The 13,714-nt window shown below is 48.1% G+C and overlaps 1 pseudogene; it reads left to right on the forward strand.

Annotated features, from left to right (window-relative positions):
* The first annotated feature begins 6,910 nt into the window (after window positions 1–6,910).
* On the forward strand, window positions 6,911–7,514 carry LOC101526142 (large ribosomal subunit protein uL6-like; annotated as a pseudogene).
* Window positions 7,515–13,714: the final 6,200 nt, after the last annotated feature.

Consider the following 13,714-nt stretch of genomic DNA (forward strand, 5'->3'; position numbering starts at 1 on the left):
GGCTGTGAAAGTCCTTGCCACAGCCCTCCAGAGCTTGGAGCACATTTTCTCACGGCAGAACTGCGGGGTGGGACAATGACAAGGTAACATATGGTACAGCGTGATGGTAGTGTCTTCTAGATGATTAGCATTTACTGATTTATTTTTTTAAAGATTTATTTTATTTTTATTACAAAGTCAGATATACTGAGAGGACGAGAGATAGAGAGGAAGTGGAGCTGCCGGGATTAGAACCAGCGGCAATATGGGATCAAGGCGAGGACCTTAGCCACTAGGCCACACTGCCGAGCCCACTGATTTATTTTTAAAGATTTTTTTTTTTTTAAATTTGATAATGTAAGGAGGAAGAAAGAATATGAGGAGTCTTTCACCTGCTGGTCTGCTTTCCAAATGGCTGTGATAGCTAAGGCTGTGGCAGACTGAAGCCAGAAGCCAGGAGCTTCTTCTGGGTCTCCATTGTGGGTGTAGGGGCCTAAACACTTGGGTCGTCTTCCACTGCATTTCCTAGGCACCTTAGCAAGTTCAGAAGTGGAGCAGGCTGGAAATGATCTGGCATCCGCATGAGATGTCGGTGTTGCAGGCTGTGACTTTACTTGTTACCTCATAGCGCCAACCCCAGCATTTATTGTCAAGTGAGGTTTACATCACATTAAAATAAAGAATCTGAGCTGATGTCAGAAATTATTATTGGTTCTGTCTGATGGGGAAATCCCCACTATTTGCAACTTCTGGAAGTAAGGTAATGAAAAAGGATTCTAGGATTGTAGGGTTTGAAATAGTTGCTACAGTTGAGCTGGGATGTTCACATGCCATTTCTGACTGCCTGGGCTCGAGCTGTGGCTACTTCTCCAACTCCAGCCTCTTGCTGATGCATACCCTGGGAGGCAGCAGGTGATGCACAGATATTTGGGTCCCTTCTATTCATACAGGAGACCTGGATTGAGCCAACCTGTCAGAAAGAGAGATTGATTCCATTTGCTGCTTTCCCAAATGGCTGCAATGGCTAGTACTGGGCTGATCCAAAGCTGGGAGCCAGGAGCTTCTTCTGGATCTCCCACATGGGTGTAGGGGTCCAAGCACTTGGACCATCATCCCCTGTTTCCCCAGGTGCATTAGCAGAGAGCTGGATAGGAAGTAGAGCAGTTGGGATTCAAACTGGTGCCCATATGGGATGCTGACACCGGATGAAGGCTTAGCATGCTAAGGCACAGTGCTGGCCCAAGACTGAGTTTTGAAAAGGGTTCAATTGCTCTCCCATTACCTCCCTTTTTCTTCCCAGAGTCCTGTGCCGTTTGAATGATCATAGTCTTCTCATTTCATCCATAAGTAAACAGATGCTCTGAGGGTTTAACTGATTTGCCCAAGGTAAATATCCAACAGATATGCAAGTAGGTGGCCTAGCTAGGAAGTCAGTCCTCCCTACTTGCCCATTCACACCTTTGCCTTGCATCATGTTCCTCTCATTACTTACTCTCTGGCCCCTGGGAATATGTGAACCATGGCTGGTATTGCCCAAAGGGCATTCATGTCTAGGTCAGAGGAAGAGGGTTCATTTTGCGAGAGGATATAAAACAGCAGCAAGCAGCAGCAACAATGGCTTCCCAGAGCTGTAGAATTCTCCCCAGGGCCCAGCAGGCTTCCGGGAGTGTCAGCAAGCTTCTTTTCCCAAACCTTTCAATTCTCCTTCCAGGAGTCAGGAGAGGTGAACTCTGAAAGCTTTCTGAGTGTACTGAGGCTGCATGCAAAGCCAACAGGGTGGGGGTGGGAGCATTAATGCTGCCTTGGGTTTCGAAAGCTTGAATGAAGGCAGGATGATATACAGCCTGGGTCCTATGAGATCTTTGCTGTTGCATGCTATGCATCCTCCAGCATATGAGAGTCATTAGATGAATGGCCAGCCTCACTTATGCATAATTAGCACCAGCAGGTGTGGTCAGAGCCCTACTAATGGGTACTAATGAAGGGCCCAGTGCCACTCCTGATGCCTTCTGCTACAGAGTCTTGACTCCCTGGCGGCAGGTGGAGTGGAGAAGGTAGCAGCCGTACTCTCTCGCCTCTGTGGGGGCTCTGCCAGGCCAGCCAGCGGTAAGCCTTTGGACTTTGCCTCCCTCCCCTGCCACGCTGCCTTGTGTATCCAGGCTGCTGTTTGTACTGAGGCAGTCACAACTCCTTTCCAAATGCTGTGTCTGTCCAGTGCTCCCTCTACTTTCCTCCCCTTGGGCCCACCCTTCCCCACAGTATGTTCCATTCCCCAATCAATCCACTGCATGCTTTCAGAGGCGGAAGTTGTCCTTTCCTAACCTCACCCCTGCCTGGATTCAATTGCTTCAAAGGCCAGAATTCCTGGCAGCTTATAACTGGGATATCATGGAGTGGTAACAACTCGTATTTACTGAGCCTTGGGTAAAGCATCTTACTGCCATGAACTCACAGATTCCTTATCCCGGCTGTATGAATTAGATGTTGTTATAGGCCCTATTTGCAGAAAAAAATAAAGCAAGGCAGCGAGAGAGAGAGAGAGATCTTCCCCCTGATGATTCACTCCCCAAATGGTTGTGATGTGGCCAGAGCTGGGCCAGTCTGAAGGCAGGAGCCTGGAGCTTCCTCCATGCCTCACAATGGGGCCCAAGGACCTTTCACTGCTTTCCCAGTCACATTAGCAGGGATCTGGATTGGAAGTGGAGTACTCAGGACACAAACAAGCCAGCACCCATAGGGATGTCAACATCATAGGCAGAGATTAGCTGCTAGGCCATTGAGCCAGACTTGTATATATATTTTTAAAATTTATTTTATTGTTAAAGGCAGAGTTACACAGAAAAGGAGAGACACACGCACAGATCCTCCATGTGCCGGTCCACGCCTCAAATGGCTATAGCGACTGGAGCTGAGCCAGTTAGAAACCAAGAGGTCTCCCACACGGGTGCAGGGGCCAAAGCACTTGGGCCATCTTCTGCTTTTCCCAGGCACATTAGCAAACAGCTGGAGCAGAAGTGGACAGCCAGGACTCAAACTGGTGCCCATATGGGATGCCAGCATCACAGGCAGAGGCTTAGCCTACTATTCCACAGCATTCGCCCTTTAACTGTTGTCTTATCCATCAGCCTAAATGTCTGCGACTGCATTAGTATTATTCCAATTATTATTGTTATTATTATTATTATGTTCTTGTCCTAGCTTTGGCTAGTGGGAAGCCCCATCAGATTTTACTTCTGTCCTTCTGACATCATTCTAAAACTCTCCAAGAACTCTTGAGTTCAGGCAACACAGGAGGACCTAGGCCTATCTTGTTTATTTCCAGCTTCAGCATGGAGTCAACCATTTCTCCAGACAAATGTGGTTCCTTTCAGTGGGAAGCAGCATTTTGGAACACAATGAGACAATAGCCATGCTTGCTGCCAGCTTGTTCCACTTGCTTCCAGGTCTTATTGGTGAACAGAGCTGAGAAATACCTAGTTCTTGGAAAAAAGAAATTTCTGAGTTCATGCTGCTATTTCAAACTTAAAATATGTATAACAGAATTTTCACTTAACTTCTTTGGTTTGGGTACTTTCACCTCATTTGATTTGCATCTTTTGTTTGTTATTCTGACATTTTTACAACTTTTTTTTTTTTCATAAAGAGATCCTCCAGTCGCTGGTTTACTCCCGAAATAGCCACAGCAGCCACGCCCTGGCCAGGGCAGAGCCAGGAGACTGCAATTCCATCCAGGTCTCCCCAGTAGGTGACAGAGGCTTAGGTAATTGAATCATCTGCTGCTTTCTCAGGCTAATTAGCAGGGTACTGGATCAGAAGCAGAGCAGCCAGGACTCAGGCTGGCACCTTGCATGGGATGCTGGTATTGCAAGTAACAGCTTAGCCTGAATGATGGCCCCAATTTTTACATCTTAAAAACATGAGACTTATTTATTTCATTATTTGCATACATATATATGTGTCTGTATATATGTATATTTATATGTGTGCATAGAATATAAGAAGAAATATGTTTTAATTCAACTTCTATTACTTAATAAGTGTCCGTGTGTGTGTGTCCGTGTGTGTGTGTGTGTGTGGTATGCTACATTAGTGGCTGTAGTTCTCTAGTCCTTACAATTGTGAAAGAGCCCCTCCGTTTCGTGCCTTTTCCAGTCTCTTGTTAACAAAGTTGAGTCTGTATCAGCATTAGTCTTGTGCAGACCTTTGAGCAAGAAAATGAAGCAGCAGTGATGCTGGGTCAGGCCCATGCCCAGGCACTAGAGGTCCTTGGCTGCCTCTACGTAGTCACTTGTATCTAGCTGAGAACACACCTGGACAAACCTGAGGCAGACACTTGGAGCAGAGCAGAGCCCCCCCCCCCAATCCTTGCCTGGTTAATCTAGATCAGCCAACAGGTGCTCCTTCTGTTGTGTAGCATGCAAATACAAGCTTTTATAAATACACATTCATATGGCCTCTCCTGTATTCATTTGCTAATGTTGCCATAGCAAATCATTTCAAGCTAGATGGCTTAACCAAAAGAAATGGGTTCTTTCACAATTGTAGAGGCTGGAAGTTCAAGGGCTGAGTCTCAGCACAGCTGTTCCCTTTGAGACTGGGGAAGAATCTCCCCACCTGTCCCCAGCTGCTTATTGGAGCTCTTGGTTTGCAGGTGCATCACTGCAGTCTTCGCCTCCAACATCTCATGGGTTGCTTCCATTCGATGTCTAAATTACCTTGTTCTTTAAAAAAAATGATCAATTTTTATTGAAAAGATAGATTTACAGAGAGAGGGAGAGACAGAGAAGAATCTTCCATCTGTTGGTTCACTCCTCAAGTGGTCACAACAGCTGGAGCTGAGCTGATCTGAAGCCAGGAGCCAAGCGCTTCTTCTGGATCTCCCATGTGGGTGCAGGGTCCGAAGGCTTTGGGCCACCCTCTACTGCTTTCCCAGAACATAAACAGGGGACTGGATGGGAAGTGGGGCTGCTAGGTACTGAACTGACAGTTGCATGGGATCCTGATGCTGGCAAATTATCCTATTCTTTTGAGAGAGGTCATTTGATTAGAACCCATCCTAAGTTTATATGCTGTTTTCTTTTGGTTAAGATACTACTTCCACATACAGTACTGGGGCAAGCATTTGACCCAGCAGTTAGGATACCATTTGGAGCATCTGCATCCCATACTACAGTGCCTGAGTGAGTCCCAGCTTCACTCCCAATCCCAGCTTCCTGCTAACACATACCTTGGGGAAGCAGCAGGTGACAATTGTAGCACATGGGTCTGCCAGTCCCATGGGAGACCTGGATTGAGTTCTAGCTTCAGCTTGGCCTGGTCCCAGCTGTGCTAGGTATCTGAGGAGGAGATGTTCAGGTCTTCCATGCAGGTGGTGTCAGCGAAACAGCTTGAGTCATCATCACTGCCTCCCAAGGTCTCCATTAGCAGGAAGCAGGAGCCAGAGCCAAAGCCAACAGTGGAAGCCAGATGCTACCAATTGGGACGAAGGCATCTTAACATCTACCCATAAAAGTCCAAATTTTTTTTAAAGATTTATCCATTTTTATTACAAAGTCAGATATACAGAGAGGAGGAGAGAGAGAGAGAGGAAGATCTTCCATCCGATGATTCACCCCCCAAGTGAGCCGCAACGGCCGGTGCTGTGCTGATCCAAAGCCGGGAACCTGGAACCTCCCCCAGGTCTCCCACACGGGTGCAGGGTCCCAAAGCTTTGGGCCGTCCTCAACTGCCCTTCCAGGCCACAAGCAGAGAGCTGGATGGGAAGTGGAGCTGGCGGGATTAGAACCGGCGCCCATATGGGATCTTGGGGCGTTCAAGGCGAGGACCCTAGCCGCTAGGCCACGCCGCCGGGCCCAAAAGTCCAAACTTTAAGAAAGTCCAGGTGCACTCTGGTTAACCATGGCACTTTTGTGCCATCCTTTTTTCTTCTGCCTTATGGCACGGGAATTCATCCGATAAGCACCTAAGACAATGCTTCTGTGAGTCTCCAATAAATGACGCCCTATACACTCAAGTTTGCATTCCTCTTCCGTCAATCTCATGGCATGGCATTGTTTCCACCTCCCAGGATAATTTGGCAGCAGCGTAGAGGATGAAGTGGAGGAAGCAAGACAATGAGTCCATTAGGAAGAAACGTCCAGGTGAGAGGGTCAGAGACAGAGTCCAACAGTTAAGTCACATGTTAGATCCTGGGCAGCACAAACCTGAACCAGCAAGCTGCCACTCACCATGCCCAGTAAGCACATGTACTTCAGGACCCTGAGGTTAGTTGCTGTGGGTGCAGAGGCCCTGTTTCTGACCATCAGTATCTGAGCCTGAGGGGAGAGGGCTGCCCCTCTGACATCTTTGCGTTGGTTGGTATGGATGGTCTTGGCCCCATGTTGTAGTCTGAAGTGGTGGGAGATGACAGGCTGGTACTGGACTGCACTGGCTACATCCAGATCCTCTGGGAGAGCTTCTTCCTGCTCAAGCTTTTCTCCATGATCCTTGCCCTCATCTTCCTGAAGCTGGCAACAGGAATCCTGATCTTCATCTTCAAGGACTGGATAAAAGACCAGCTCAATTGCTTCATCAACAACAGCCAGGCCCACAGGGGTAATACTGAGCTTAAGAACCTCACTGACCTCTCAGGAATACTGGTCTTGCTGTAGAGCCTGCGGGTCCAACAACTGTAACTTCATTATCGACTTCAACACCTCTGACCTCAGCCTGAGCCAGGAGCACAAGCAGGCTATCCTTCTCCTAGATCAGGAGATGTGGAAGATGCCTTCAGTTCCCCGCATGGTCGTAACATCCAGCTCAGACTGGGCATGGGGCAGGTTCACAGGAGGGTGCATTGTCCAGTCACAGAGAAAGCCAAGGTGGCTCCACCTAGTCTGGAGCCATGTGTGTGCATGCGCGTGTTTGTCTTTGAAAGCTAAAAAGAGCTCTTTGCCGCATCTACTGCAAGAATGAAGACCATTCTCAGCAATCAGATTATCACCATTCCAGAAAATGTCAACATCAGTCTGAAGGGGCACACAGTGATTGTGAAGGGGCCCAGAGGAACCCTGCGAAAGGACTTCAATCACGTCAATGTGTAACTCAGCCTCTTGGGAAAGAAGAGGCTCTGAGTTGACATATGGTGGGGAAATCACAAGGAACTGGCCACTGTTCACACCACCTGTACTCACGTTCAGAACATGATCAAGGGAGTTATACTGGGCTTCTGCTACAAGATGAGGTCACTTCCCCATCAACATGGTAATTCAGGAGATCGGATCTCTGGTGGAAATTCGGAACTTCCTGGGTGAAAAGTACATCTGATGGTTTTGGATGAGGCCAGGTGTTTCTTGTTCAGTATTTCAAGCCCAGAAAAATGAATTAGTCCTTGAAGGAAATGATATCAAACTTGTTTCAAATTCAGCTGCTTTGATTCAACAGGCAACCACAGTTAAAAATAAGGATATTGGGAAATTTTTGGATGGTATCTATGTCTCTGAAAAAGGAATAGTTTAGCAGCCTGTTCAGTAAGATCTAAAGTTGCCCAGCTGTTGAAGTAAGGTCTTGGATTGTTTCTTGAGTCATTTTGTTAATGCAATAAAAGATCTGTTGTTTTGGAAAAAAAAAAAAAAAGAAAGGAAGTTCAATACTTAACACCCGGGCAACTCCTCCCAGACTTGAAAACTTCCCACTCCTGGGCTGTCACTCACTCTGCTGCCACCTCCCTTTGTGACAGTCTCCCCGAATGGGCCATGCTCATGATCATGGCACCACCATCCATCAGCCAGCCAAGGCAGACATCTGGTATCATCCTTGATTCTTCCTGTGTTCAGTCCTAACCACTCAGTCCACTGAAGAATCAGCAATAAGGCCTTAGCGTATGCCAGGCACAGTGCTGCGTATGGGCAACATAAAGGCTGGTGAGGCACAGGCTATGCCCTGGAGGAGCTCACAGTCAAGTGGAGAATTCTGACAGATGGCCAATGGTATTCCCTCTTACATTGTGTTCCCTGTTTCACAGATGGAGAGGCTATAAAAGGACCATTTGGCCAATCCTTCCAAGCACCATGGCCAGCCTCACACTTGGTTTTTTATTTTTTAAAGATTTATTTATTTTATATATATATATATATATTTTTTTTAAGGATTTGTTTATGTTATTACAGTCAGATATACAGAGAGGAGGAGAGACAGAGAGGAAGATCTTCCGTCCGATGATTCACTCCCCAAGTGAGCGCAACGGCCGGTGCGCGCCGATCCAAAGCCAGGAACCAGGAACCTCTTCCAGGTCTCCCATGCGGGTGCAGGGGCCCAATGCATTGGGCCGTCCTCGACTGCTTTCCCAGGCCACAAGCAGGGAGCTGGATGGGAAGTGGAGCTGGGGATTAGAACCGGCGCCCATATGGGATCCTGGGGCATTCAAGGTGAGGACTTTATCTGCTAGGCCACTGTGCTGGGCCCAGGACTCACACTTGGACATGAGAATTTTTCTCTTTGAGTGGCTGCGAATTCCTGCCCATTTTATATTTTGGTGCTGAGGTCTTCTCCATTGCTAATGTCACTGACTTAATCTTAAGTTCATTCTCTGTCCCCTGGACCTTCAACCTTCCTCCAATGGGCCACTTTGCTTTGCAGCCCCCAGTTCCCTTTCTGTGTTGCTGCCAAAGTGACCTTGAAAAGCAGAGCCAGTCATGCCTTGCCCTGCCCAGCAGCATAAAGTTCCCACTGCTCAGTAAAACTGCTGAGACCTCTCACGGCCTGACCCTGCCCACTGTTGTGACCTTTCTATTAAAGGTCCAACCCCACTTGTAAGCTCTAAATCACTGTAGTTCCTCCAGTGAACCTTGGGTGTGTTCCTGAATCACTAGGGTCCCCAAGGTCCTCATTTGAAAATTAGGGGTGTCGCTAAGAGCTACCACATAGGACCATGAAGAGAATTGAATGAAAGAACATGTTTTTTCCCCAAGGTTATCATTTTTTTAAATTACATTGCATTATGTGACACTGTTTCATAGGCTCTGGGATTCCCCCAACCCCTCTCCATACCCTCCCCCCATGGGGGATTCCTCCACCTTGGTGCAGTATTACAGTTCAAAATCAGTCAAGATTCTTTCATTGCAAGCATAGAGTTCAGCATCTTATTGTCCAGATAAATTCAATGGTTTATTGGGGAGACCATCTCTGGTCTGAAGGCAGAGCTGACAGAATATCATCCCGATCAATTAAAATCCACAACATAGCATCAACAACAATTTACAACATTATGGAATTAATTGACATGGAATTCAGTAACAAATATGTTAAAAAATGCAAGTTCTTAACCATATCCTGTGACTACTTCATTGACATTTCAATTTTAGTTTATACACAGAACGGCTGCTATACACCTTAAAATGGCTATAGGGTACTATTCAGCTGTCTCATGTCTATTTTCATTTTAGTATTTAGCAGTTTATAGTGTTGAAGCATAATTTTGCTGAACTTGGCAGATTTTAGGATAGTCTAAACTGGCTTATAACTAACAAGGCATATGTCAACAGTTGAAGTGCAAAACAGTTTTAGGAGAGGTGTGCAGAGAAATCTTCAATACCTTATTGAGGAGTAACTAATCTTTGTGTCCTACCTAGTAAGGTATGTGTGAGTCCACACTGACCGTTTCCTGTCTGATTCTAAGCTTTCTCTGTTGTTCTCTGTTTATTCTAATTTGTGTGTGTGTGTGTGTGTGTGTGTGTGTGTGTGTATGTGTGTGTGTGTTGGGGTGGGGAGCTCTGGAGCGACCCTGATGGTCATTGCAAGAGAGGGTGGGGATCCAATATTGGAACTAAGTAAGGACCAGAGAAAGCTCCTCTCCGCAGTCCTGAAGGAAGTTTACTATTCTGTTTCTGCGGACCGCTCAGGGCTCCTGGCTGTTGTTCTGATGACTTTGGGTCCTGCGAGGAAGGATTTGGGCTTCTTCCATCCCATGCGGTAGATCCAAACGGGGGTGGATGACCTCAGAGTGAAAGAACATGTTTGTAAAGTCCTTGGAATCATGTCTGGCTTGTCCACACACATCCAGTGTTGTCAGCTTCTCTGGTCCTGATGTTGCATGGCCCCTCCCTCCCTCTTTTCCTAGCAAATCCTGCTCATGTGTCAAGACCCAGCCTCCTCCCAACAAATCTTTGCAGATTCCCTGAGAAGACTTGGCCACTGCCTCTGGGTGTCCCCGCAGAGTGCTACACAAGTCACTCCTAGGTTAATCTGTCTGCCCCTCTTCCTGGACAGTAACACCCCTTAATTACAAATGCTGTGTCCTTGACCTTACTTCCTGGTACCCAGCCCAGTACATGGTTCTAGATGGGTGCCCAATGAGTGTTTGGCCAGCAGATGCAGGAAGGCGTAGGTTACTGAGTCTGTGTAACTACAAACTTCAGCTCTCTGGAGAGGGCGCGCCACAGTCACGCCCCTGAGCCGAGCCTGGGTTCTCCCCAGCTGTACTCAGGAACCTGTGCTCCCACTCCTGGGAAGGAGGCTGCTAATCTCCTGACTTTCCTGTTCCCCAGTGCGATGCCCCCTCCCAGCCCCAACATCTGGTTCTGCTTGATGAAATGCTGGATTAAGGACTGCCAGTCACTGTGTTCCATTGAAGCCACTTCTCTAGACTGTTGGAATTTCATCAGCGGCTTTAACCACCTCCTCCCCACCCACAGCCCTACTCCCAGAGCCACGTTTGAAGGGGGCAATTCCAATCAGGACTGTTCAGATCAACAGCGGCCTCTCTGCCGGTTCATTTTTAATCCCCCTGAATCCTTCCTTCCAGATGGATGTGGAGGAGGCAGACAGGAGCCCAGGAGGGGGCTGGCATGACAAAGAAAACATGAGGCTGCATGATTTCAGATGAAGGCAAGTCCAAGGATGTATGAGTCAGGTTCTATGGATGAGGCTGGAGGCAGCGCAAGGGCTGTAGTATGACACGCGGAAGTCCCTGTGCATGTGCCGACTGTCTACCTCGGCTGCCTGGGGGATTCTGCTGGGGCACTCAAAGAACCGCCCCTTCCCTCTGCCTAGTGCCTTAGGGACCCAGAACTCTGGTCGGCCCTGGGATTGGAGTAACATTTGTCTCTGTGGAAACCTAATGGCTGTGAGCCCAAGTGGAACCTTAGCGTGGGCCCTGGTGCTACCTGCCACCTGCTGTGGCTTTGACGAGTCACGGCTGCTCTTCTGCGACCTCAGTTTCCTAAGTTAGAAATCAAGAAGTGTGATCTCAGTTGGGTTGGCTTCTCGTGGCTCCTGGGAGTGTGAAACGCGATCAGGGACGCTGCTTGTTTACTCATCACACCCTCCCTGACTCATCTCTCCTGCTGGTCACTGCATTCCGGGAGCCTGAGAGAGGCCCAGGAACGTGGCAGCAGTGCAGTCCAAACGCTGAGTCAACCCTGTGAAAGTGCCCGCTGCCGCCCCACAGTCCTGAGTCAGTGCACGGAGAAATGGTTTCTGCAGCTCAACCTGATTTATGGTCCTTCCAGCCATGACGGCTACTTCAGGCAAGATGCAGGAGCAGGAGCTGGGACCTCATCTATCTCCTTTTCTAGCATTATCTTCTTTCCCAGCAACAAGAGTTGGTGAGTTCCAGCAGGCTAACTCATCTACCTTTCCCATTTCTAAAGAACTTTATACTTTCTTGATGCTTTCTTAGTCATTATCACCTTGAATCTTTTTTAAAAAAGATTTATTTATTTTTATTGGAAAGGTGGATATACAGAGGGGAGGAGCGACAGAGAGGAAGAACTTCTGCCTGATGATTCATTCCCCAAGTGAGCAGCAATGGCTGGAGCCAATCTGAAGGCAGGAGCCAGGAACTTCCTCCAGGTCTCCCACGTGGGTGCAGGGTCCCAAGGCTTTGGGCTGTCCTCTGCTACTTTTCCAGGCCACAAGCAGGGAGCTGGATGGGAAGTGGAGCTGCCGGGATTAGAACCAGCACCCACATGGGATCCGGGCACGTTCAAGGCGAGGACTTTAATCTCTACGCTATCATGCCAGGCCCCAGATCACATTGAATCTTAACAGCAGTTGTTGAAGAAAGCAGGTCAAGTTAGAAAGCCAAGGTGCAACGTGGTGTGGGGACCTGCTCAGGGTTACCACATATAGAAATATACCTATAATGAGCTGGCCCCGTGGGGCAGCAAACTAAGCTGCCATTTGGGACAGCAGCAAGTGAACCATCAGATGGAAGGTATAACAAATGTTCTTTCCTTCTCTTTCTCTTCATGTACCTCCCCCCTGCTGCCCAATTCTGTTGCTCTGCCTTTTACATAAGTCAGTCTTTAAATAATGGAGCTGGAGTAACGGTGCACCAGTTACAACTTGCAACTTGTGCTGTTGCTGTCTTCCCATATTGGAGTACCAGTTCAAATCCTGGTTGCTCTACCTCCACTCCAGCTCCCTGCTGGTGTGCCTGGGAGGCAGCAGATGATAGCTGAAGTGCTCGGGCCCTGTCACTCACATGGGGGAATCCTGGTCCAGCCCCAGCCATTGTGGCCGTTTGGGGAGTGAACCAACATGTGTCTCTCTTTCTTTTTCATTTTCTCTCTGTTACTCTTCCTTTCAGATATGTTATAAACTAAAGAGCTGCAGGACCCCATCTCCCTTTGGTTCCTCTGCCCTCACCATCTGTTCATTTGTTGTCCCTCCCAATGCGGATGCTTTTCCCCTATATCAACAGCTACTTCAAGACTCATCTCAGGTGGCAACTCTCCACTATGCCTCTCCTGGCCTTCTAAGCTGGGTTGCATGCCTCTCCAAGCAGGCTTCTTCTTTTTTCTTTTTTTTTTAAGATTTATTTATTTTTATTGGGAAGTCAGATATACAGAGAGGAGGAGAGACAGAGAGGAAGATCTTTCATCCGATGATTCACTCCCCAAGTGAGCCGCAACGGGCCGGTGCTGCACTGATCAGAAGCCAGGAACCAGGAACCTCTTCCGGGTCTCCCATGTGGGTGCAGGGTCCCAATGCATTGGGCCCGTCCTCAACTGCTTTCCCAGGCCACAAGCAGGGAGCTGGATGGGAAGTGGAGCTGCCAGGATTAGAACCAGCGCCCACATGGGATCCCGGGGCATTCAAGGCGAGGACTTTAGCCGCTAGGCCACGGCGCCGGGCCCCAAGCATGGCTTCTCACTGCATATTTAGTTACCTTTACTCAGGGCACATGTATTAACTGAATTTTCACCACTATGGAGAAATGCCTGTGACAAGCTACTTACACAAGGAGGTTCTGTGGGTTCACAATGTGAAATCAGCTGACCCCAACAGCTTGGCCACTGGTGATGGCACCCTTGCTGGCAGAGCTCTGAAGAAGCACAAGGCATCATGTGGCCAGAGGGAGCGTGGGCATCTGTGGCGTTCTGGCCTCTTACAAAGATAAAGGACTCAGTCGCAGGGGCTGACTCTAATGACCCTGTGCCATCCAATCAGTTCCCAAAGGCAACCTCTAAACACCAGAATTGAATGAAGATTCCATCCTCTTAGTATGATTAGCATAACACCTTGGGACTCCAAACCTTCATAGGCCGTTGAGGGACAGTGAACCCCAAATTAACATCCAGCCACAAGGCCCCAGTCTATGTCTGCCCTGCTGGGCTGAGAGGTTGCTGAAGGCAGGAATCTCTGTACCTACTCACCTAACCCTGAACCTGAACCACAGCTTAAACAATCTGTTAAGTGAACAGATGGCTGAGCAATAAACAGAGTTAGTAATATAGGTTACCTAAGGTAACTC

This window comes from Ochotona princeps, chromosome 2 (genome assembly GCF_030435755.1).
Source record: "Ochotona princeps isolate mOchPri1 chromosome 2, mOchPri1.hap1, whole genome shotgun sequence".
Classification (NCBI taxonomy): Eukaryota; Metazoa; Chordata; class Mammalia; order Lagomorpha; family Ochotonidae; genus Ochotona; species Ochotona princeps.